We start from the raw sequence: 24,836 nt of genomic DNA, 5'->3' as shown, positions 1-24,836 counted from the left end.
TACAAGTTATAAAATGTTGGGAGGGAGAGCCTTAGCTCTCCTGCAAGAAAGGTTAATGGAAAAGTTTCTTATGCCAGGCGCCACCGTAGCAAGACTTCCTGTTTTTGTTCCTGTGTCCCCTGGCTAAGTGGTTAAAATTTTCGTGGCGTGCCCTCCACTTGAGTTGTCTTCGGTTAATCAGAATTTTATGACCTTAGGAATAACATCCTTTCTGTGATCACCAGACAGATAATGGAGAAGTGAATCTGACACCACTGTTCACATAAAAAGGCATGCATCTGTACTTACACGTGCAATACCCCCCCCCCCAACTTAAAAATCAGCACTTGGTGAAATAATTTACACTAAAATTTAAATAACTGAATTGATGCTTTCACAAAGTCGATTATCTAGATGGTTGGTAATTTTTGTTTTCATGGGATCATGCAGTGTAACCCATTTTTACATGATTGTCCCAAGCAGCTATTTTGTTTGTGGTAGAGGGGTGTCTCTCTGTGGCATTAAGGAGATTTCTTTCTAATTTATCACATGGAATCTTAACGCATGAGTTATGTATCTGAGATGTTTTCATCTTTAGTGTGTTGCTTTGAATTTCATTTAATATTGGTTATCAGGACATTTTTGATGTTTTTGAAGTCCTGAATCACATACTTAAATGTGCGATTTCTGTTGCTGAGTATGTGGAAGCAAAGAGCTGTTTTCAATTTGAGGGTATAAGACAATTAAGGGAGATGTTGGGAAGCCTGACAGCCAGCTGCAACCTGGGATTTTCCTCTTTGTTTCTTTGTTCTGCTTGCACTGGTTTCATTGCGGTTGTAGTGTAGTTGACCATAAACCACCTGGCGGCCTTTTTGCCCTCTGGGATCCTCTTCCAAGCCAGAGTCACTCTGGGTTGCTTGGGGCGAGGGTGGGGAAGTGTGTTTGAGAGAAGTCCTTGAGCAGGGAGTGTATCTAAAAGCTGTTTAAGCTGTTTAAGAAGGGATTTCCTCCAGCTGCTTCACTTCCTTAAATAGAAATTCACTTACCTGTTAGAGAGCTAGACTGGATGTTTGTTTTTTAATTAGCAAACACAGAGTGCCTACCCTGTGTCAGGGATTGTTCTAAGCATTTAACAAATATTAACTCGTTAATCTTCTTAGCAATTACTTTAATTCCCTTTTTTGTTTCAAATGGGAGATGATAGAGAGCTTGTCCACAGTCTCATTGCTGTGACATATGAGGGCTTGAGATGTCAGCACTAGCAGTGGCCTGACCACCCAGTGCTGTGTTGCTGCCTCTCCCACTGATGGACACAGAGACGTGCAGAGAATTTGTACAGGTCTGTCCTGAGGCCAGTGATGGACTTGGAGAGGTATTGTCTCATGAAATGGGTAAGCCAACAAAATTCCCATTGGAACTCAGTTACATTTCCTTCGGGGACCATATAATTTAGCATCCAAGCTATGACACTGGAGAGTGAAGGTGGGGACTGTCAGCAGTCATGTCTGCACACTTAGGTGGCAGCAGGACTGTCCTGGAAGCCCCAGTATGTGCTCACCTGAAATCCCAGGCACAGCTGTTGGTAGAAACAGGCTGGGGGTGGCATTATCCCTTCCCCGGGGAGACTTCAGGGAGCTCATTACTCAAGTGACCTTTTCTTTCCGTCAACTTGGACTTGCCTGTGAACTGCATGGGAAGCCAGTGAGGACCCTTGTTACATCTTTTCTCCTCCCCACTCTATGCCAGCCTTGTAGATCCCAGGCACATAGGCCGTGGGGGAGGCCACAGAATAGGGGAATCCCAAAGCTCTTTGAGGGTCATGAAATTCTAAACTTCTGTGTTTTTCTTCTGTTCTCTGGTTTCTGGAAGGCCCTGCTAACAATGCCTGCAGGAAGAGTGATGGTGTGAGCTGTCCCCTAGTAACTCTGGTGAATTAATTCCCAGTGGCCTTCACTGGGCTGCAGCAGCACCTTAGAAACTGAAAAAGAAAAGCAGTTTCAAAGCTAATTATGCCTTAGTAGAACCTGGGGAGTCATTAGGTGCTGAGCATATGTGCATATGGGCTTTTGTCAGGCTGTGTGGTTTTCTGGATATCCCTGCAATCTCTTTCTAGAGGTCTGGTTGTTGACACTTTGTTAGATACTGAGTAGTATTTGTTCTGGGTTCTGTCCTTTCTAAAATGAGCCCAGAAATGTGTAGTATATTATTCAGTATAAAATAACCCCCGTGCCAGGGCTGGGGACTGTAGGCATCCATTCACAAGGGAAGAAACTCTGTACTATGTTATTTTATTTAAGAGACTGGCATCAGTATCTTTCTGATCCTCCCCTGGACCAAAAGCCGGAAACCTTTAAGTGAGGCCGCCATGTGTTTCAAGTTATTCTGGCCAAAGAACATCCCTTCTTGGGCTAGAAAAAGGAGTGGTCTTCTCTTAGAGACAGTTGGAAAGGGAACATTGTCTCTTGAAACCAGGGAAATTAACAGGATTACTGAGTATTTTTCCAAGTCCATTGTATTTTGACACCCAGGAGTCTTGAAATTAGAACCAACTCATGTTTAAGAGTGTTTTTTGTCTCATGCCATCTGTTTTTTGTACCCTGGAATTGCAATGAATGTGGCAGCCCCTGGATGCCAATTTTCTGAAATAAACCAGTGCAGCTGTCCCTGAGCAACATGCAGTTTGAATGAAAGAGAAGACTGTAGGGAGTTTGTTATCTCTGGAAGCTCTCTGGAGGCTAGGTGATGAGGATGAGAGGTGGCAGTGGTAAATGAACCTGGTGGGAAGGACTCCACTTGGAACTGCGGGAACTGGCTCCTGGTGTAAGAAGAAGACCTGGGGCTCTGGGCGCAGACTCTGGGGCCCTAATTAACCTTGCATTCTTTGACTTGTGCAAACCTGTGAAGACCAGCTGGATGGCAGTGACTCTAGAAGTACATAGATTAAGCTAGTGGCCACTGGATTATTTAGCCATGGGCTGGCAAGTCATTCTCTTAGAACCTACATTTATCCTCTCAATGAGGTCTCTCAGATGGTCACCCTCTTGATGAGGCCTACCTTGATCACTCTATATAAAATTCCAACCTAAATCTCTTCCCAGCACACTGGCTCTAACCTAAACAATTTCTTCTTTTCTATGTATTTATTCACTTCAAAATATGATGGAATTTACTTCCCACAATCTACACATTATAAAGGCAAAGGTTTTGATTCACTTGTGTTAACTGAAATATCCCAAACTCCTGGAACAGTGCCTGGCATACAGCAGGGATTCCATAAATATTTGAACAAGTGAAAAGAACCATGGGTAATGACCCTAGAGGAGGGAGCTGAATACAACTTCAGTAGGAGAAGGGAAGGTAATGTATTAGCTATGACTCTGAAGGGTCTTTGTGTGCTAATCACACAAAGAGCTAATCATTATGTGAACACCTGTAGAGATGGAAACTCACTATCTCTAAAGCAATGTATCAAAATTTTGGATAATTTTAGTTGTTAAAGTTTTCTGTTGTATTGAGTAGAAATGTCTGCATTGTTTCTACCTGGTCCTAGTTCTATATCCTTGTGCTTTTCAGAAGAAATATAATCACAATGACAGCCCTTCAATTGAACACAGCTGTGTTGGTCTCCATGTGTTCTTCTCTAGGTTTCATTTCCTTATGTCATTTCTCACAAGACATGGTTTTGAATCATCGCATCATCCTCACAGCTACCCTTTGAAAACTGCCAAACTGGATGGACAGTGCTTAGGAAATTATCACTGAAAAACTGGTCCTAGAAAAAGACCTTGGAGTACAAAGTGAAGTTTGGCCTTGGAATACAAAATGAAAAAGGGCAAAGGCTAACAGAATTTTGCCAAGAGAATGCACTGGTCATAGCAAACACCCTCTTCCAACAACACAAGAGACGACTCTACACATGGACATCACCAGATGGTCAGTATTGAAATCAGATTGATTATATTCTTTTCAGCCAAAGATGAAGAAGCTCTATACAGTCAGCAAAAGCAAGACCAGGAGCTGCCTGTGGCTCAGATCATGAACTCTTTATCGCAAAATTCAGACTTAAATTGAAGAAAGTAGGGAAAACCACTATACCATTCAGGTATGACCTAAATCAAATCCCTTATGATTATACAGTGGAAGTGACAAATAGATTCAAGGGATTAGATCTGATAGACAGAGTGCCTGAAGAACTATGGACGGAGGTTCATAATGTTGTATGGGAGGCAGCAATCAAAACCATCCCCAAGAAGAAGAAATGCAAAAAGGCAAAATGGTTGTCTGAGGAGACCTTACAGATAGCTGAAAAAAGAAGAAAAGTGAAAGGGAAAGGCAAAGGAGAAAAGAAAAGATATATCCATCTGAATGCAAAGTTCCAAAGAATATCAGGAGAGATAAGAAAGCCGTCCTCAGTGATCAATGCAAAGAAATAGAGGAAAACAATAAAATGGGAAAGACTAGAGACCTCTTCAAGAAAATTAGAGATACCAAGGGAACATTTCATGAGAAGATAGGCACAATAAAGGATAGGAACAGTATGGACCCAACAGATGCAGAAGATATTAAGAAGAGGTGTCAAGAATACACAGAACTATACAAAAAAAGATCTTAATGACCCAGATAACAACGATGGTGTGATCACTTACCTAGAGCCAGACATTCTGGAGTGTGAAGTCAAGTGGGTCTTAGGAAACATCACTATGAACAAAGCTAGTGGAGGTGACGGAATTCTAGCTGAGCTATTTCAGATCCTAAAAGATGATGCTGTGAAAATGCTGCATTCAATATGCCGGCAAATTTGGAAACCATCAGTGGCCACAGGACTGGAAAAGGTCAGTTTTCATTCCAATCCCAAAGAAAGGCTAAAGAAAATCCTAAAGAATGTTCAAACTACTGCACAATTGCATTCTTCTCACATGCTAGCAAAGTAATGCTGAAAATTCTCCAAGCTAGCCTTCAACAGTATGTGAACCAAGAAATTCCAGATGTTCAAGCTGGATATAGAAAAGGCAGAGGAACGAGAGATCAAATTGCCAACATCTGTTGGATCATCGAAAAAGCAAGAGAGTTCCAGAAAAATGTCTACTTCTGCTTTGTTGACTACACTAAAGCCTTTGTGATGGCACCCCACTCCAGTACTCTTGCCTGGAAAATCCCGTGGACGGAGGAGCCTGGTAGGCTGCAGTCCATGGGGTCTCCAAGAATTGGACACAACTGAGTGACTTCACTTTCACTTTTCACTTTCATGCATTGGAGAAGGAAATGGCAACCCACTCCAGGGTTCTTGCCTGGAGAATCCCAGGGACGGGGGAGCCTGGTGGGCTGCAGTCTATGGGGTTGCACAGAGTCAGACACGACTGAAATGACTTAGCAGCAGCATCAGCAGCAGCAGCAGCAGCAAAGGCTTTGACTGTGTGGATCATAGTGAACTGTGGAAAATTCTTCAAGAGATAGGAATACCAGACCACCTAATGTGCCTCCTGAGAAATCTGTATGCAGGTCAAGAAGCAACTTTTAGAACCAGACATGGAACAATGGAATGATTCCAAACTGGGAAAGGAGTATGTCAAGACTATATTGTCACCTTGCTTATTTAACATCTATGCAGAGTACATTATGTCCAATGCTGGGCTGGATGTGCAAGATTGCCGTGAGAAATATCAATAACCTCAGATATGCAGATGACACCACCCCTATGGCAGAAAGTGAAGAAGAACTAAAGAGCTTCTTGATGAAAGTGCAAGAGGAAAGTGAAAAAGCTGCATTAAAGCTCAACATTAAAAAAATGAAGATCATTGCATTCGGTCCCATCACTTCATAGCAATTAGATGGGGAAACAGTGGAAACAGTGAGAGACTATTTTCTTGGGCTCCAAAATCACTGCAGATGGTGACTGCAGCCCTGAAATTAAAAGGTGCTTGCTCCTTGGAAGAAAAGCTATGACCAACCTAGACAGCATATTAAAAAGCAGAGACATTACTTTGCTGACAAAAGTCCATCTAGTCAAAGCTACAGTTTTTCCAGTAGTCGTGTATGGATGTGAGAGTTGGACCATAAAGAAAGTAGAGTGCCGAAGAATTGATGCTTTTGATCTGTGGTGTTGGAGAAGATTCTTGAGAGTCCCTTGGACTGCAAGGAGATCCAGCCAGTGAATTTAAAGGAAATTAGACCTGAATATTCATTGGAAGAACTGATGATGAAGCTGAAGCTCCAATACTTTGGCCACCAGATGCGAAGAGTGACTCACTGGAAAAGACCCTGATGCTGGGAAAGATTGAGGGCAGGAGGAAAACAGGACGACAGAGGATGAGATGGTTGGATGGCATCACCGACTCAATGGATGTGAGTTTGAGCAAGCTCTGGATCTTGGTGATGGAAGTTGGTGATGGACAGGGAAGCTGCAGCTCCATGGGGTCTCAAAGAGGTGGACACTGAAGTGAGTGACTGAACTAAAATGAGAAAAAGACCACTCAAGAGTGAATAAAACAGAGTTCAAAGTTTCATATTGGGAAAAAGTTTGATTTAGCTTTATTTGGAAAAAGCAAAGCCCAGATTATAAAATAAGTTAATTTTATTCTAAGTACTCATTTTTAGAATTGAATCAATGGGTGAGGGGAGGAATTATTTTTCTGGTAAAAGTCTGTGATGCATAATAGCATAGTCCTCACTTGACTTTGGAAGTTAGTGGCATGATCATATTAAGAATTTTTTCTGTTTTTCCAGAATTACTTGCTTGAGTAATCAATCCCACCATCTCCAGGTGGGGGCAGGAGGGCCATCTCCAGCTTCTCTTGGTCTTTTTTTTATTATTAATATCATTCTGTTTTGAGCATTTGTGGGGTCGCACAGAGTCGGACATGATTGAAACGACTTAGCAGCATCAGGGTCATTATTAACAGGTAGCTTCCAGACTTTTTTGTCTCTTCCATAGGCTTGGTGTATCTTTGTAAGATCTGTGTCAAGATCTGCAAGGTCACTTGGCCGCCCATCTGTGTGTTACTGGTGTTGTACTTACTTGCCTGTGATCCTGGCATGGGAGGTTGCCTATGGAGCTGCTCTTGTTAAGTGAGCTGGGGTGTTGGTGCACTTTCTAGAAGGAGTGAGTTCAGTGTTGTGTGCATTTTGTCATGCGGCCTTTGGCTTGACTCCCATCTCTTCCCCACTGGGACTTGTTTGAACAATAAGAACACCCTGTTCTGTAGGTGTGCCCTCGCTGGCACTGTCACAGCCCTTGTTTAGACCTTTTCGTTATGCAGATAAAATAATCCAGGAGGTTCACCTTGACTTTGCAGTGACACTTAAATCTTTTTAACATCAACTGGTGGTAACCCACAAATCCTCATAATAGTTGTAGAGCGTTTAGTATAATATTTAAAACCTGAATTGAGGACTATATATTCATTCTAATTATATTTTATGTTACTTCCTTCATCTCATCTTCTTAAGTCTGTTTAAATACTGTTTTTTAAAATCAGGTGTCCTTTATGATTTTGTGCCATATACAGATTTCATTATCATACCATTTTCAGCTTTTCCAATGGAGTATTAAAAATATTAAACTGAGCCAAGTCAAACATGGAGACTCTTATCTGGGTTGAAGTAGATTGAGATTTTGACTTGGAGAATACTGATGTCCTTAATTTTAAAAAGTCACAATTTAGCTTTAAATATGCAGTGTTGAAGTGTTTCCTTGGTGAGGAAAGAGACAACAAATGAAAGTCTAGAACTCCAGCAAGATATCTAAATTTGGGAGTTATTTTGTGCTCATGCTGCAGAGCAATTGAGAGCTTTATGCAAAGCTGCTGTGCTTGGTGAGTTGGACACGGTGGCCTTTGCTGGTTGGGGTTAATGAGTCAAGTAGTCAGCGAATACAGAGAGGCAATGAATATGAATATACGTATTTTTTCAAGAAGTACATCTGCATACTTCAAAGTTCTTGAAGAACACAATATCCTCAGACCAGAATAAAGAAGGTAGTATCTTCTAAATCAGATTTGAAATAAGACATGTGATAGTAGTTAGTTTCTTGTTTAGATGTTCTCTTAGTCCATTTGAGCTGCTATAACAATACACAGAATACTACCTACTGGGTGGTTTATAAACAACAAAAGTTCTGGAGGCTGGCAAGTCAGTCAGGGCACTGGCAAGGTCCATTTCTGGTGAGGACTCTCTTCCTGGTTCACAGCTGGCACCTCTGTCTGTGTCTTCACTTGGTAGAAGGAGCAAGCAGTCTCTGTGGAGTCTCTTTTATAAGAGCATCTATCCCAATCATGAGGGCTCTGCACTGTGATCTAATCACATTCTGAGCGTTCCCACCTCCTAATGCCACCACCCTGGCTTTGGGATTTCAACATGATTTTTAGGGGACATAAACATTCAGAGCATAGCAGATGGCAACATGGTGATGTGTTGTGGAATCTCAGCTCTTTGTCTATTGTCTGGCAGGCTTTTGAGTGAATTACTTAGGTTCTCATCAACTCAGTTGAGTCACCTGTAAGAAAAGAAGTGCCCCAGCTTTCCCAGAGAGAAGGTCTGGGAAAATTCACCACTTGAAATTTAGCTCTCCGCACAGGATAGACCAGCAGGTTGTGAATATCGTCACTTGTTTCTAAGCAAGGTTCTTGGCCCAGGTTCCCTGCCAAAATGGAGAGAGGGTTCCAAAAAATACCTTTTCTAAAAGAATGTGTACTTTTATTTATTTATTTTTGGATGTACTGGGTCTTTGTTGCTGCATGTGCTTTTCTTTAATTTGGGTCAGTAGGGACTACTCTCTAGTTGCGGTGTGCAGATTTGTCATTGAGGTGGCTTCTCTGGTTGCAGATCACAGGCTCTAGGGCACATAGGCTTCAATCATTGCAGCATATGGGCTTAGTAGTTGTGGCTCCCAGACTTTAGGGCACAGGCTCAACAGTTGTGGAGCACTGGCTTAGTTGCTCTGAGACTTGGAACCTTCCCGGATCAGGGATTAGACCCACATCTCCTGCATTGGCAGGCAGATTCTTTACTGAGCCACCAAGGAAGACCCCAAAATACGTTTTTGTTTAAAAATTGTGCTTTCTTGCCTTTTCGTTGATGTTGTTCAGTCTCTCAGCCGTGTCCAACTCTTTGCAACCCCATGGACTGCAGCATGTCATCCTGTCGTCCACCATCTCCTGGAGTTTGCTCAAACTCATGTCCATTGAATCGGTGATGCCATCAAAACGATGTCATCCTCCATTGTCCCAACTGTTCAAAAAAAGTGAAAGGAAGATTGTGATTATTGTCATCTTTGGCTCTTCATTGTTGCCCTGGGTAAAGCAATGAAAGAGTGCAAATAAATGTTCTCTTCCCCCTTCTATGCTGTCTGGATGGAGGAGCAGAAGGCAGCATCCACACAGGTCACACCTGGACTTTAACTGGGAAGTAAAGATGAGTGAAACCCTTTGGCTCTTTAGCTTGTCTTGGTCTCTTGGTGTTTTGTAATTTGTGACAGTTTTTTCGAAAGAATCAAACTACCGCTTCCTGGAGAAAGTGCGGGTGGGGAGTGTGGGAGTGTGTTTCTGAGGGTTTCTAAAAGTTCCTACTTGTAGTACCTTGTTTCCATGTGTGTATGTGTGCTCAGTCGTGTCCAACTCTTTGCAGCCCCATGGACTGTAGCAAGCCAGGCTTCTCTGTGCATGGAATTTTCCAGGCAAGAATACTGGAGTGGGTTGCCATTTCGTACTCCAAGGAATATTCCTGACCCTGGGATCCAACCCGTGACTCTTGCATCTCCTGCACTGTCAGGGAGATTATTCACCACTGTGCCACCTGGGAAGCCCACCTTGTTTCCTTAGTTAGAAAAAAAGCCGGCATGAGAAGCGGGGATGACAAGGGTGCGGGGTGTTTGAAACAAGGCCCATAGCCCCATTGTTCTTGCACTGCTGCAGGGTCTCTGCCCTTAGTTAAAGTCTCTGCTACCTCAGCTGCTCTCTACTGACATTATGTATTTCAAGCAATTCAGGATTCTTTTCAGGAATCTTGGTTTCTTTCTGTTGTTCTTTTTTACTAATTTCTGGTCACTTTCCACCTGACCATTTTTCTCTAGCTCAGAGAGTGTCAAAGTTTTTGTGTGTATACTCTCTTAAGGAACTTTCAGAAACTATATACACCTGCACATATTTTTTAACTTGACATGCAGTCTTTTATTACAGATTTTAAATGACTAATGAATTGGATTCAATGAGATGAATGGATTTGATCTCTTGTCTATTGTGAAAGTTAGCTATTGAAAATTAAACTAGAATAGCACTCATTGTATACAGTGAAATTTAAATACCAGTAGCCAGGACTTCCCTGGTGATTCTGTGGTTAAGAATCTGCCTGCCAGTGCAGGGACACTGGTTCGATACCTGGTCTGGGAAGATCCCACGTGCTGCAGTGCAGCGAAGCCCATGTGCCATAACTCCTGAACCCTGTGTGCCTACAAAGAGGAAAAATTAAATTTTTCCATAACCTCCTGCTCTTTCTGCCTCTGTAACTCAGCTTGCTTCTTGGAGTCTGGATCATGTAGGTCATGTAGTCTCAGAAAGTGGGGACTTAATAATACTTAGGAACAGGAGCTTATCTCACTCGCCCTTGTCCTGCTCTTTGCAATCGCCTGGCCCCTGCAAACCTGCTTAATCTTGCCTGTCTGTGTAAAGGTCCAGGCATCCCCCTCCCCATCCTGACTGCTGTTCCTGCACATGCGAAACCCTTTAGTTTAAACCAGCCTATTAACAGCCAGTGTTGCCCACTATAATCTGTCTATAAAAACTCTGTAACACCTTTGTTCAGGGCTCAGAGCTTGGAGTGTTAACTCCTCTGGGCCCGCTGGCGTAGTAAACCTGAGTTCTCTAACTCTCCGAGTGTGGTGCTTGGTTTCTTGAGTAGTGGTTTCTGCAACACCTAGAGCCCATGCTCTGCAACAAGAGAGGCTCCCACAGTGGGAAATCTACACACGACAACTAGAAGAGTAGCCCCTGCTCACCACAACTAGAGAAAGCCTGTGCACAGCCTTGAGGACCTAGTACAACCGAAAAAAAAAAAAAAAAATACCAGTAGCAATTTGATACAGATTATTGTGGAGGAAGAATGTCACCTGCGGTATCAGTAAACAAAGGATGTTGCGGCCTCTAAGCCAGCAGCTACTGCTGCCTCCCAGACTGTGCACCCTAAGGGGATTCACGATAGAGAAAAACAGGATACTGGCCCTAAATAGTTAAAATGCATAGCAAAGGAAGGATTTCAAAGAACCTAGACACTTGCATCTTCTCATACTTAGAAAAGTAGTAAATTCATTAACTTGAGATGCCAGGTTTTCTTTTTTTAAAAATATTTATTTATGCAGTGTCTTTGTTGCAGCCTGTGAGATCTTTAGTAGCGGCATGTGGGATCTAGTTTTCCAATCAGAGGTTGAACTCAGGCCCCCTGCGTTGGGAGCACAGAGTCTTAACCACTGGGCCACCAGGGAAGTCCCAAGATGCCTGGTTTTCTTCGGTAATCTTTTAATACTCTTAACTACATATTTTGGCTCCTCCCTTACCTCTTTGAAAGTCTTTTAGCTACCTGAGAACCTGTCTCCAGGGCTTACGTCCTCAGTATATCTGCTGAATAAAACAATTCTCAATTTCTAGGTTGTGCCTTATAATTCCTTTAAAAATAAATGAGTTCATCTTACAACATTTGGAAATATTATATCATATACTTTTCTCTTTAATCTTCTGTTTCCATTCTACTTCCCCCACAGAACTTTATTCTAATGAAATCTATGCTTAATAGTCTTTTTCTGGTATCCATTTTTATAGCGAAAATATATATCTTGAGTTAATTTTTGAAACATTTCCTCAGATAAATCATTAAAAGATTAAAGAGTTATTATTACAGCTATTACTATCCATTTGATTGAAACAATATAAATATATTACAAACTGAATATTATTAAACAGAAAAACATTATTAAACAGTAAACATTTACTGGCAATACATTTCTGAGTGAGGTGGATGAGGGTTTTTTTGTTTTTGTTTTTCATTTAGATCATGTATCACTGGTAGAAATGGGAGAAGTTTCATGTTGAACTTCCTCTGAGTAATGTGCCCAAGCCTCATACTAAACTATGATCAGGCTGTTTTTCAATTTAATTAAAAGCGAAATATTTGAGAACACCTGAGGTGTAAAGTATGCATTGACGAGGGTAGTCTCCTTGATGGGACTTCAGCGAGGTTCTTTTGAGCTGTCTTCTTGACCAGCCCTCTCCTTGGCCTTGCACATCTGTCTGCACTGACCCCCATTTAGCAAGAATCTTGCTAAGTTATCCCCCAAGGGATAAGGGTACCTTGATATCCAATTACTTTGCCCTGCCTTCAGCAAGAATTCTCTTAAGTCAACTTAGCAAGAATGCCCCTCCCCTTGCTAGTGATTTTCCATCCCCTGACTCCCTCACTCTGCTCCTTGGCTATAAACCCCCTACTTGTCCTTGTTGATTTGGGGATTCAGCTCCATCACACTCTCCCCTGGGCTCATAGTCTTGAATAAAGTCTTTCTTAACATTTTAACATGTGTCAGAGTAATTTCTCTTTAAGAGAGTTGATACCGGTACGTGCAGTGGCCTTAGACAGATACCTGAACAGTTTTCAGTTCTAGACCAGTAGAGCCTGTAAAAGTAGGAATGAGTGGGAGGTGTGCCTTGTTTTGTAGAGAGGAGAAGGGTGATTCTGAAAGGGGAGCTAGCACTGCCACGGGCCCAGCATCTTCACCAGAGCGTGTGTTCTTAGGAAGGTCAGTTTCAGGAAAGAGGGCCCATAAGAAGGTCTAGAGATTACATTTTTAACAGTATGTGAAATTGAGACCACAGGTTACTTGATGCGTTTACCACTTCCTTGCAGGAAAGGAACTGGTGACCACAGTCATGACACCTGGGCTTCAGTCAGCTGAGCAGGGTGTGAGGGGCCATCACTGAGATGGCTGGTCAGGCTGCTGTGTGGTCAGCTCTGTGGGCAGTGGCTGTTCTTCTAGACTTCATCCTGGACAGGGTCATGCTTCTCTCATAGGACTGGAGGGGTCAGCCTCTTCATTAGGCCTCTGTCTGGTCCCTTTCCAAGTGTCACCGTGACCTGCTATTGATGTATTTCATGAAACTGCCTAGAGTAGAGATAGGTTTGTTTATTTTATTTTATTTCACTCCCACCCTTTCGATCAGAATTCAGTTGTGTGTTGGTCTAGTAAAGTGGGTGAGAAAGACCTGAAACAGGGGCAAGCACATAATGAAAAGACAGACACATATAATTTGGCAAGTGGGGAGTCAGGGGGCCCTCCTGCTCTCCATGGCAGGAGGACAAAATGGGCCTTTCAGCCCGCACTTTTATTGGCAGAAGTTACATGAGATTATTAGGGAATAGCTATACTGGGGAGCTTGATTAGCACACCGTAAAAGGGGAGTAAAGTTAAGGCTCTGCTGTTGATCAGGAATATCTTGTTTTGTTTCCATGGGGATGGACGCAGGGGTAGGCAGTGAAGTGGAGCAGCGAGCATGTCCAGCCCGAAGATGTCCCGTTCGGCATGCTTACTAGGACAGTTACGAGGGTGCAGTTTGCCTTACCCTTGAGTCATGGGGCAGGTTCTGGTCTCTGCTCCACCAGGCTACAACAGTGTGTCTAGTTCTATTTTTGGTAGCTGGCTCAGGATCTCATTGAAACCACCATCTCAAAGAGGTAAGGGACCAGAATACAGGAAACTTTTACTATCTACTTAACACCTAACATCCACCTGACTTAAGTTGTCTGTGTATTAATACTTTGAGCACAAATGTAATTAATACCGTTAAGTCTTCAGAAGGAAACTTAAAGAGGTGTAAAGCTTTTCAGTGAAGCCAGCTCCTCTCTGAGCTTGAACATTAACCTTCCCTTTGCTTTCTCCTCTGATTTTTAGCAAGTTTGCACTATCTTTGCTGAAAAGGTCTTAGGACACTAAAACAGCTCTTTCTTTGATAGTCAGCTTCACCAGTGATGCCAGGGTCTGGCATTGTCCCTTTAGCCTACTGTGTTTTAGGCCATGGTCTGAAATCCTTACTCTGTGGGGTCATTGGCTACAAGGGGGCTGGAGTGAAAGAATGAGTGGCTATGTGGCTGAAGGTGGGAGGTGGGGAGTTTTTCAGTGCAATGCACAGTCATGCTGTCTCTGTACAGAGACATTGTGGTTCCTGGGAGACTGAGCAGATACGGTTGGAATTGGCATTAGCAGAGCATTTACAGGTGGCAGGGCCTATCCACTGATGAAAGCAGAAACCTCCCATGAGGTTTCGTGCAAGGAAACAAGTTAGCAGGTATGAAACACTCACATAATTTGTATGTGTTTACATTTATTTCCCTGGGGAAAGTTTAAAGTAAACATTTGAAAAAATAATAGGATTCTCTTGTGTGCCTCTAATTAGAGTCCTTTAATTAGACTATATTGATTAGAATGCTTTCAACCCTAAGTGTTGTTGTTGTTCAGTTGCTCATCATGTCCGACTCGTTGTGACCCCATGGACTGCAGCACGCCAGGCTTCCCTGTCCTTGACCATCTCCTGGAGCCATCCAACCATCTCATCCTCTGTCGTCCCCTTCTCCTCCTGCCTTCAATCTTTCCCAGCATCAGGGTCTTTTCTAGAGAGTCAGCTTTTTGCATCAGGTGGCCAAAGTATTGGAGCTTCAGCTTCAGCATCAGCCCTTCCAATGAATATTCAGGATTAATTTCCTTTAGGAATGACTGGTTTGATCTCCTTGCTGTCCAAGGGACTCTCAAACACCACAGTTCAAAAGCATCAGTTGTAAATTTGGTCCACTGGAGAAGGTAATAGCAAACCACATCAGCATTCTTGCCTTGATAACCCTGAGTAACAGGGTTCTGTCTTTGTGGCTGCATTGTGGGTTGTAGCAATCCTTCATGTTATGCAAATAAACCAACTTCCACAGCTCTCTGTGAGGACATAGATGTATTTTTTCTGTTCTGGACCAGCAGTATGACTTGTTCCCCCCAACCCCCTGCCCAGTATTTCTCAATGTGAAACTCTTGGATGAGGATGGTATTGGATCAGCATTTTCAAGTCAAAAATCTACACAGTGATTCAGATATTAACACTCAGATATAGAAAACTTGCTAGCATGTGGCGTTAATTACTTTTTGAAACCTCTTACATTTGAGTATTTTTTAAACTCTCCAACATTATTTACTTTCTCTAATTTATAAGTGATGATGGTGAAGATGTGGTAACTAGTACTTACTGTGTTTTTACTATGTGTCAAAGACTATTTAAAAAATTTTTTGATACTTTCAAATTTTCTTGTTCTCTTTTCTTTCGGCTTTACTGAGGTATACTTGACAAATTAAAATGATATATATTTAAGGAGTATAATATGATGATGTGATATGTGTATATTTGTGAAATGATCACCACAGTCAAGTTCATTGACACTTTATTACCTCATGTTACCTTGTGTGTGTGTGGTAAGAACATTTAAGATCAACTCTTTTAGGAAAATTTCAAGTACAATTTTATTAGTTTCAGTCACCATGCTGTATATTAGATCTCCAGAACTTATGCATCCTGTGTAACTGAACTTTTATACCCTTACCAACACCTTTTTATTTCCCCATCCTCTCAACTCTTGCAACCACCATTCTACTCTCTGCTTTTATGAGTTTGACTTTCTTAGATTCCACATATAAGTAAGATTATGTAGTATTTATGTTTGTGAGTTGTCTTATTGCACTTAGCATAGTGTCCTCCAGGTTCATGTAGATGTTAAATGACAAAATATTGTTTTTTAAGATTGAATAATCCATTATACATAAATGTTGTATATTTTAAATAAATAAATTTAAATAAGTTAACTTTGTTTAACACATATATTTATTTAAATAAATATACATATATGTAAATACATAGAATGTAAATTACTATATTAAATTTTATTTCACCTATATATGTATTATATATAAATATGTTACGTATACTGTATAACATATTAATATTATATATGTACATATTTTTTCTTTATTCTTCCATTGATGTACACTAGGGTTGTTTCCTTATCTTAGCTATTTCAGATTTTACTGCAGTGAACATGAGGGTTCAGATATCCCTTCAAGATAGTGATTTATTTCCTTTGGATTTGTAGCCAGATATAGGATTGTTGAATCATATGGCAGCTCTATTCTTAATTTGTTGAGGAATTTCCATACTGTTTTCATAATGGCTATACCAGTTTATATTTCCATTAAAAGTGTGCAAGTGTTCTCTTTGCTCTACATCCTTGCCAACACTTATTCTCTTATGTTTTTGATAGCAGCCATTAAAACATATGTGAGGTGATATGTCATTGTGGTTTTGATTTACATTTCCCTAATAATAACTCCAGAATGAAGAGATGGAGCCAAAGCAAAAACAACATCCAGCTGTGGATGTGACTGGTGATGGAAGTAAAGTCTGATGCTGTAAAGAGCAATATTGCATAGGAACCTGGAATATTAGATCCATGAATCAAGGTAAATTAGAAGTGGCCAAGCAGGAGACAGCAAGAGTGAACATCGATATTTTAGGAATCAGTGAGCTAAAATGGACTGGAATGGGCATATTTAATTCAGATGAACATTGTATCTACTACTGCAGCAAGAATCCCTTAGAAGAAATGGAGTAGCCATGCATAGCCTCCTTAACAAAGGAGTCCGAAATGCAGTACTTGGGTGTAATCTCAAAAATGACAGAATCTCTGTTCATTTCCAAGGCAAACCAATCAATATCACAGTAATCCAAGTCTATGCCCCAACCAGTAATCCTGAAGAAGCTGAAGTTCAATGGTTCTGTGAAGACCTACAAGACCTTCTAGAACTAGCACCCAAAAAAGATGTCCTTTTCATCACAGGGGACTGGAATGCAAAAGTAGGAAGTCAAGAGATACCTGGAGTAACAGGCAAATTTGGCCTTGGACTACAAAATGAAGCAGGGAAAAAGCTAACAGAGTTTTGCCAAGAGAATGCACTGGTCATAGCAAACACCCTCTTCCAACAACACAAAGATGACTCTACACATGGACATCACTGGATGGTCAATACCTAAATCAGATTGATTATATTCTTTGCAGCGAAAGATGGAGAAGCTTTATACAGTCAGCAAAAACAAGACCGAGAGCTGACTGTGGCTCAGATCATGAACTCGTTATTGTAACATTCAGACTTAAATTGAAGAAAGTAGGGAAAACCACTAGACCATTCAGGTATGACTTAAATCAATTCCCTTATGATTATACAGTGGAAGTAACAAAGATTCAAGGGATTAGATCTAATAGAGGGATTAGATCTAATAGGCCTGAAGACCTATAGATGGAGGTTTGGGACATTGTACAAGTGGCAGTGATTAAAGACCATCCCCAAGAAAAAGAAATACAAAAGGGCAAAATGGTTGTCTGAGGAGGCCTTACAAATAGCTGAGAAAAGAAGAGAAGCTAAAGGCAAAGGAGAAAAAGAAAGATACACTCATCTGAATGCATAGTTCCAAAGAATAGCAAGGAGAGATAAGAAAGCCTTCCTCGGTGATCAATGCAAAGAAATAGAGGAAAACAATAGAACGGGAAAGACTAGAGATCTCTTCAAGAAAATTAGAGATACCAAGGGAACATTTCATGAAAAGATGGACACAATAAAGGATAGGAACAGTATGGACCCAACAGATGCAGAAGATATTAAGAAGAGGTGGCAGGAACACACAGAAGAACTATACAAAAAAGATCTTAATGACCCAGATAACCACGATTGTGTGATAACTCATCTGGAGCTAGATATCCTGGAACATGAAGTCAAGTGGGTCTTAGGAAGCATCACTATGAACAAAGCTAGTGGAGTTGATGGAATTCCATTGAGCTATTTCAGATCCTAAAAGATGATGCTGCGAAAGTGCTGCACTCAATATGCCAGCAAATTTGGAAAACTCAGCAGTGGCCACAGGACTGGAAAAGGTCAGTTTTCATTCCAATCCAAAAGAAGTTCAGTGCCAAAGAACGTTCAAACTACTGCACAATTGCACTCATCTCACACGCTAGCAAAGTAATGCTCAAAGTTCTCCACGCCAGGCTTCAACAGTATGTGAACCGTGAGCTTCCAGATGTTCACGATGGACTTAGAAAGACAGAGGAAAGCAGAGATCAAATTGCCAGCATCCTCTGGATCATCAAAAAAACAAGAGAATTCCAGAAAAACGTCTACTTCTGCTTTATTAATTACACCAAAGCCTTTGATTGTGTAGATCACAACAAACTGTGGAAAATTCTTAAAGACGTGGGAATCACCTGCCTCCTGAGAAATCTGTATGCAGGTCAAGAAGCAACGGTTAGAACGAGACATGGAACAACAGACAGGTTCCAAATTGAGAAAGGAATACAGCAAGGCTGTATATTGTCACCCTGCTTGTCTAATTTATATGCAAATACATCAAGTGAAATGCCAGGCTGGATGAAGCACAAGCTGGAATCAAGATTGCCAGAAGGAATATCAATAACCTCAGACACACAGATGATACCACCATTATGTCAGAAAGTGAAGAGGAACTGAAGAACCTCCTGATGAAAGTGAAAAAGGAGAGTGAAAAAGCTGGCCTAAAACTCAATATTCAAAAAATGAAGATCATGACATCCAGTCCCATCACTTCATGGCAAATAGATGGGAAAACAGTGGAAACAGAGACTTTATTTTCTTGGGCTCCAAAATCACCGCAGCTGGTGACTGCAGCCATGAAATTACAAGATGCCTGTTCCTTGGAAGAAAGCTATGACGAACCTAGACTAAAAAGCAGAGACCTTACTTTGCCGACAAAGCTCCATCTAGTCAGAGCTATGGTTTTTCCAGTAGTCATGTATGGATGTGTGAGTTGGGCTGTAAAGAAAGCTCAGCACTGAAGAATTGATGCTTTTGAACTATGGTGTTGGAGGAGACTCTTGCGAGTCCCTTGGACTGCAAGATCAAACCAGTCAATCCTAAAAGAAATCAGTCCTAAATATGCATTGGAAGGACTGATGCTGAAGCTGAAACTCCAATACTTTGGCCACCTGATGTGAAGAATTGACTCACTGGAAAAGACCCTGATGCTGGGAGAGATTGAAGGTGGGAGAAGAAGGGGATGACAGAGGATGAGATGGTTGGATGGCATCACTGACTCGATGGACATGAATTTGAGCAAGCTCCTGAGTTGGTGATGAACAGGAAAGCCTGGCGTGCTGCAATCCATGGGATCACAAAGAGTCAGACACCATTGAGTGACTGAACTGAACTGATAGTTATGTTGAGCAGTTTTGTCATGTGTCTGTTGACCATCTGTATGTTTTCTTTTGCTTAAGTCACTCAGTCATATCTGACTCTTTGTTATCCCACACTGTATCCCAGGCTCCTCTGTCCATTATATTCTCCAGGCAAGAATACTGGAGTAGAGTATCATTCCCTTCTCCAGAGGATCTTCCTGACCCAGGGATTGAAGGTGGATATCTTGTGTTGCAGGCAGATCCTTACTGTTTGAGCTACAGGGGAGAATATATCTTCTTTGGGGAAACATATTTTCAGGTACTTTGCCTATTTTTATTGGGTTATTTATTGTTTTTTGTGTTTCATTTTTTTGTTAATGAGTTCATTGTATATTTTAGATATTAGTTCCTTATCAGATGTATGGTTTACAAGTATTGTCTACCACTCTATAGGTTGCCTTTTCACTTTGATTGTTTCCTTTGCTGTGTGGAAGTTATTTAGTTAGATGTAGTCACATTTGTTTATTTTTTATTTTATTGTCTCTGCTTTTGGTATCATAATGCAAAGACTCATGTCAAAGAGCTTTTTCCCATATGTTTTCTTCTATGGGTTTTACAGTTTCAGCTCTTACATTTAGGGGTTTGAACTTGTGATACTTTGATTTGTTGGAAATTTTTATGACCTGTTTTGTGAACTAATATAATCTTGCAGAATTTTCAGTGTATACTTGAGAAGTATGTGTATTCTTCTACTGTTGATGCAAAGTTCTATATATGTCTGTTTGGTCTATTTGATTCTATAGTGTTGTTCAGTTCTGTTGTCTCCTTATTGGTATTTTCTGATGATTTATCCATTTTGAGAGTGGATATTGAACTCTCATATTTTTATTGTATTGCTGTGTATTTCTCTCTTTAGATCTGACAATATTTTCTTTATGTATTTAGATGCTTTGATCTTGGGTAAATACATATTTATAACTATTATAGCTTCCTGTTGAACTGGACTTTTAGCACTATGTAATGACCTTCTTTGTTTATTTTGACAGTTTTAACTTAAGGTCAGTTTTGTCTAATATAAGAATAATTGACCCCTGAACAGTGGGAGTTAGGGGTGTCAACTGCCCAAGCACTTGAAAATTTGTATGCAACATTATAGTGAGCCCTTTGTATTCAAGATTCTGCATTCACAAGTTCAACCAACTGAATCATGTAATACTGGAGTACATATTTATCACAAAGCATCTGCGTAAAAATGGACTCTCACTGTTCAACACTGGTGCAGTGGGACAGCTATACAGTCACCCCTGCTCTTTTTTTGTTATTATTTGCATAGATTATCTTTTTCCATCTTTTTTAGTCTATGTGTGCCTTTAAAGCTTGAGTTTCTTTAGCCATTCTGTTTTTTTGATTGGATAGTTTCATCTGTTTCTAAAGTGATTTGGTTCATTATTTTGTGACTTCTTTTTTCAAGTTTCTGTGTCCTTTTTTGCTTTTCTTCCTTTGGAATTTGTAGTGGTACACTTTGAATTGGGCTTCCCAGGTGGCACAGTGGTAAAGAATCCACTTGCTATTGCAGGAAGTACAAGGACTGTAGGTTTGATCCCAGGGTTAGGAAGATCCCCTGGAATAGGAAGTGGCAACTTGCCACTCCAGTATTCTTGCCTGGAAAATTTCATAGACAGAGGAGCTTGGCAGGCTGCAGTCCATGGGGTTGCAAACAGTCAGACACAACTGAGCAATTGAGTTCATACACATGCTTTGAATCATTTTAAGCTTTTGTGCATCTGCTGTAAGTTTTTTCTTGGTGATTACCATGAGGTTTACATAAAATGTCTTATAGCAGTCTATTTTAAGCCAGTAACTTACCTTCATTGCTTTCTACACTTTTACTACCCCACACATTTTATGCTATTGATGTCACACTTCTTTTTATATTGTATATCCACTAACAAATTATTGTAGTGTATTTATTTTTAATATTTTTGTGTTTACTTTTTTATACTAGAGTTGAAAATTATTTACCCATCAGCATTGCATATTATTCTGAATTTGATTATGTGTTTACCTTTACCAGTGAGTTTTATACTTTTGTATGTTTTCATGTTACATGTTAGCCTGCTTTCATTTTAACTTGAAAAATTCCCTTTAGCTTTTCTTGTAAGATAGGTCTAGTGGTGATGATTCCATCAGATTTTGTTTGTTTGAGAAAGTCTTTGTCTTATCTTCATTTCTGAAGGGCAGCTTTGCTGAATATAGTATTCTCAATTGGTCATTTTTTTTTCTTTTGTCAGTTTGAATGTATTATCCTACTGTCTCCTGGATTGTAAGTTTTGTGCTGAGAAATCCACTTATAGCCTTGTAGGGGTTCCTTGATATATCATAAATCCTGTTTTTCTCTTGCTGCTTTTAAAATTTTGTCTTTGGAAAAAAAATAATAAAATTTTGTCTTTGGATGTTGATAATTATATTTCTGTGTAACATTCTTTGGGTTGATCCTTTGAGGATTTGGGTTGATATTTTGGAGACCTTTGAGTTTCAGGAACCTGGATGGGCTTATCGCTCTCAAGATTTGGAAAAGTTTCAGCCATTATTTCTTTAAAGAAAGTTTCTGCCTGTAATTTTTTCTCCTCTGCAAAGTCCCATAGTGCATCTATTGATCTGCTTAATGGTGTCCCTTAAATCCCATGGGCTTTCTTCACTGTATTTCATTCTCACCTCCCCCTGCCCAACCCCACTGGATAATTTCACAGATTCTGTCTTCTGCTTGGTAAAGTAGTGTTGAAGAAATATATTGGATTTTTCATTTCATTCATTATGTTCCTTAGCTCTAGAATGTCTGTTTGGGTCTTTTTAATGATTTCTATCTTTTTGTTGAAGTTCTCTTCTTGTTAATTAATGTATTTTTATCTTGATTTTATTGAGCTGTCTGCCTGTGTTCTCATGTAGCTTGCTGAACTTCCTTAAGACAATCACTTTGAATTCTTTGTGAAGCAAGTCATAGATTTCTGGTTCTTTGTGTTTAGCTACTGGGGCTTTATTAGTTTCCTATGGTGGGTCATGTTTGCCTGATGCATGTAGCCTTGTGTTGATGTCTGTGCATTTGAAGAAGCAAACACCACTTCCTGTCTTCACAGGCTGGCTTTAGTAGATTAAGGCCTTCTGCTGCTCTGTCCTCAGGCTGATGGAACTGCGTCACAGATTAAATTTGAGCAGGGCTAGAGCCTGGTCTCTTGGCTGCTGCTGGGTCCTCAGTTGTGTCCACCTTTGGCAGGTATATAATTGGGGATGCAAGTGGTTTGAATCCTGTCTGTTCCCTGGGTGCTGGGACTGCCTGCAGGACTATGGTTGAATAGCCTAGTCATGGTGCCATATCTAGGTCCACAGTTGAAAGGCCTTTTACCAGGGTCATGGATAGTGTGGTATCCACTGTGTCCCTGAGCATTCTCCCACCAGGTCTCTGGGTGGGCAGCACTGCCTCTGGGACCAGAGTGCAGAGTGGGGTTAGAATGTCACAGGGCTGCTTCAGGATTTACCATCAGAACTGAGGTCAGCAGACCTGCCACTAGGGGTTCAGACCAGTGTGTCTTACACTGGTTTCCTGAGTGGGCAGTATTGCCTCTGGATCATGGCAGGTTGGGCTTGGAATCAAGTGGTAGGGCCCCTTGAGCATCTACAGCTGGGACTGAAGTCAGCAGACCTGCTATTTTCAACACTGATAGAAATTTCTTCTAATATTTAAGTCTATAACTTAAATAGAATGCTTCTCCTAAAGTTTTTGATTGATTTTGTTGTTATATATTTATTATTGACTTGTTATTTTGGGAAGTAAGCATCTGGTTTAGCTATACCTTCATTCACACACATAATGGTTTTGGTGGTGGGTGCTCAGTCACATCCAATTCTTTGTGAGCCCATGGACTCACTCACATGTAGCCCACCAGGCTCCTCTGTCCTTGGGATTTCCCAGGTGAGAATACTGGAGTGGGTTGCCATTTCCTCCTCAGGGGCAAAGACTGGTGTTGCTGGGTCCCTGGGCCAGCCGGAGTGACTCCAAACCACTTCAGAGTGGGGCTGGGGCCAGGTCACAGGACTGCCTCAAGCCTGCAGTTCGGTCTGAAATTGGAAGTCGTGTTAACAGAGGCATGAATGTGTGTGACATCTCCTGGTCCCTTGGCAGCTTGGCTGTGTGCACCATGGCCAGGTTGGGCCAGAGCCAAGTCTGTGGGGGAAAGGGCTGTTTTTGGTCTGTAGCCAGGGCCACTGTCAGCAAGCCTGCTTCTCCAAGCAGTTCTTCTTGGTCTTGGGCTTATCAGGGTTTTACAACTTTATACATGGATCCCCAAACTCCCAAGAAGCCCCTTTTGTCTGTGGAGGGATGCCAGGTTGCTCTTTGTGTGGGAGATGTGAGCTTGGCACCACCTATTCAACCATCTTGCTGATATCCTGCTAAACACTTGACATTTCATCTCTACAACACTTCTCTGAGTTTACTGCTGCATTATGTCCATTTTGCAGGTGAACCAAATGAGGCACAGGAGATTAAGAAGCTTGTCCAAGGTTTTCTAGCTGGAGCCAGGATTCCAACTTCTTCAGACTGACTTCAGAGTTTGTGTTCTTAAATACTGTGGTTCCCCTCCCCTAAGTGTTTACATGCATATAATAATAATGTTTTCTTCTCTGCAGTTCCTGGGTGGCCTGACATGGAAGGAGTTCTTGGTGGATGGTTCACATGTAGGGCTTTTCCATTCTTAAAGTCTGAGAAATTCAGTCATGTTACCTTAAGTGATGTGTCTTTATTTTAAATAGAATGTGGAAATGGGGAAGATGGGGATTTTGGTTCATGGAATCCAGAAATGGATAAACAAGCTTAAGATCTGGAAGGCGACTCAGGAACCAGTGACCTCACTGGCTTGTCTTTGTGGCCTTTGAGTCACATCTTCTGCTGGGCTGCCTCACCAACCCCCACCAAACCCTTACCTACCTCACTAGGTAGGCTGCAGTCAGGGGCCCAACCTGTTTGGCCTGGTGCCCTGTGCCAAAGTGGGTCAGGGCAAGTTTAAGGAGACTTGACAGGCTCTGTGAGAGTGGAGGACTCAGAAGCAGGCTGCAGAGGTTCCAGGCGAGTGCCTTGTGCTTCATAAATGTGACTGGTTGGTCCCTGCACAGGTGAGCTGGGAGGCTGTAGGCATACATACACATTGTCATTGCCATGTAAAAATTATGCAAATCTCTTGGAAAATGTCTTAGAACACATAAAACAAGCAAGTAGGTTTTGGTTTATGAACCATTTGGCATTATTCACTAATTTGTATTTATTTTCTGTCTTATATTTTCATTAGTAGAACTCATTGAAGTATTTCTAGTACAAGCAGTCTTTTTATTTTGGCTGTGTGGCCTATGGGATCTTAGTTCCTTGACCAGGGATTGAACACATGACCCCTGCCGTAGAAGCAGAGTATTAACCTCTGGACCATCAGGGAAGTCCCAAGCAGTCTTTTAAGTCAGTAGGATTATAATCCATGAAAGGCCTTTGTAGGTAGAAATTATGTGAGTGAAACTTGGTTTTCTTTTTAAAACTCATCCTAAAGAATTAT

At 41.2% G+C, this 24,836-nt stretch overlaps 1 protein-coding gene and 1 pseudogene across 1 annotated transcript in view; one reads left to right on the top strand and one right to left on the bottom strand.

Annotated features, from left to right (window-relative positions):
* VOPP1 (vesicular, overexpressed in cancer, prosurvival protein 1) overlaps positions 1-24,836 on the top strand; it is a 174,767-nt gene that overhangs the window by 1,172 nt on the left and 148,759 nt on the right. The gene's annotated exons all lie outside the window — the stretch shown is intronic.
* LOC104984276 overlaps positions 1-24,836 on the bottom strand; it is a 32,225-nt pseudogene that overhangs the window by 796 nt on the left and 6,593 nt on the right.

This window comes from Bison bison, unplaced genomic scaffold, assembly GCF_000754665.1.
Source record: "Bison bison bison isolate TAMUID 2011002044 unplaced genomic scaffold, Bison_UMD1.0 scf7180017863959, whole genome shotgun sequence".
Lineage (NCBI taxonomy): Eukaryota > Metazoa > Chordata > Mammalia > Artiodactyla > Bovidae > Bison > Bison bison.
The sequence above is the reverse complement of the archived record's forward strand: the minus strand, read 5'-3'. Positions and strand labels throughout refer to the sequence as shown.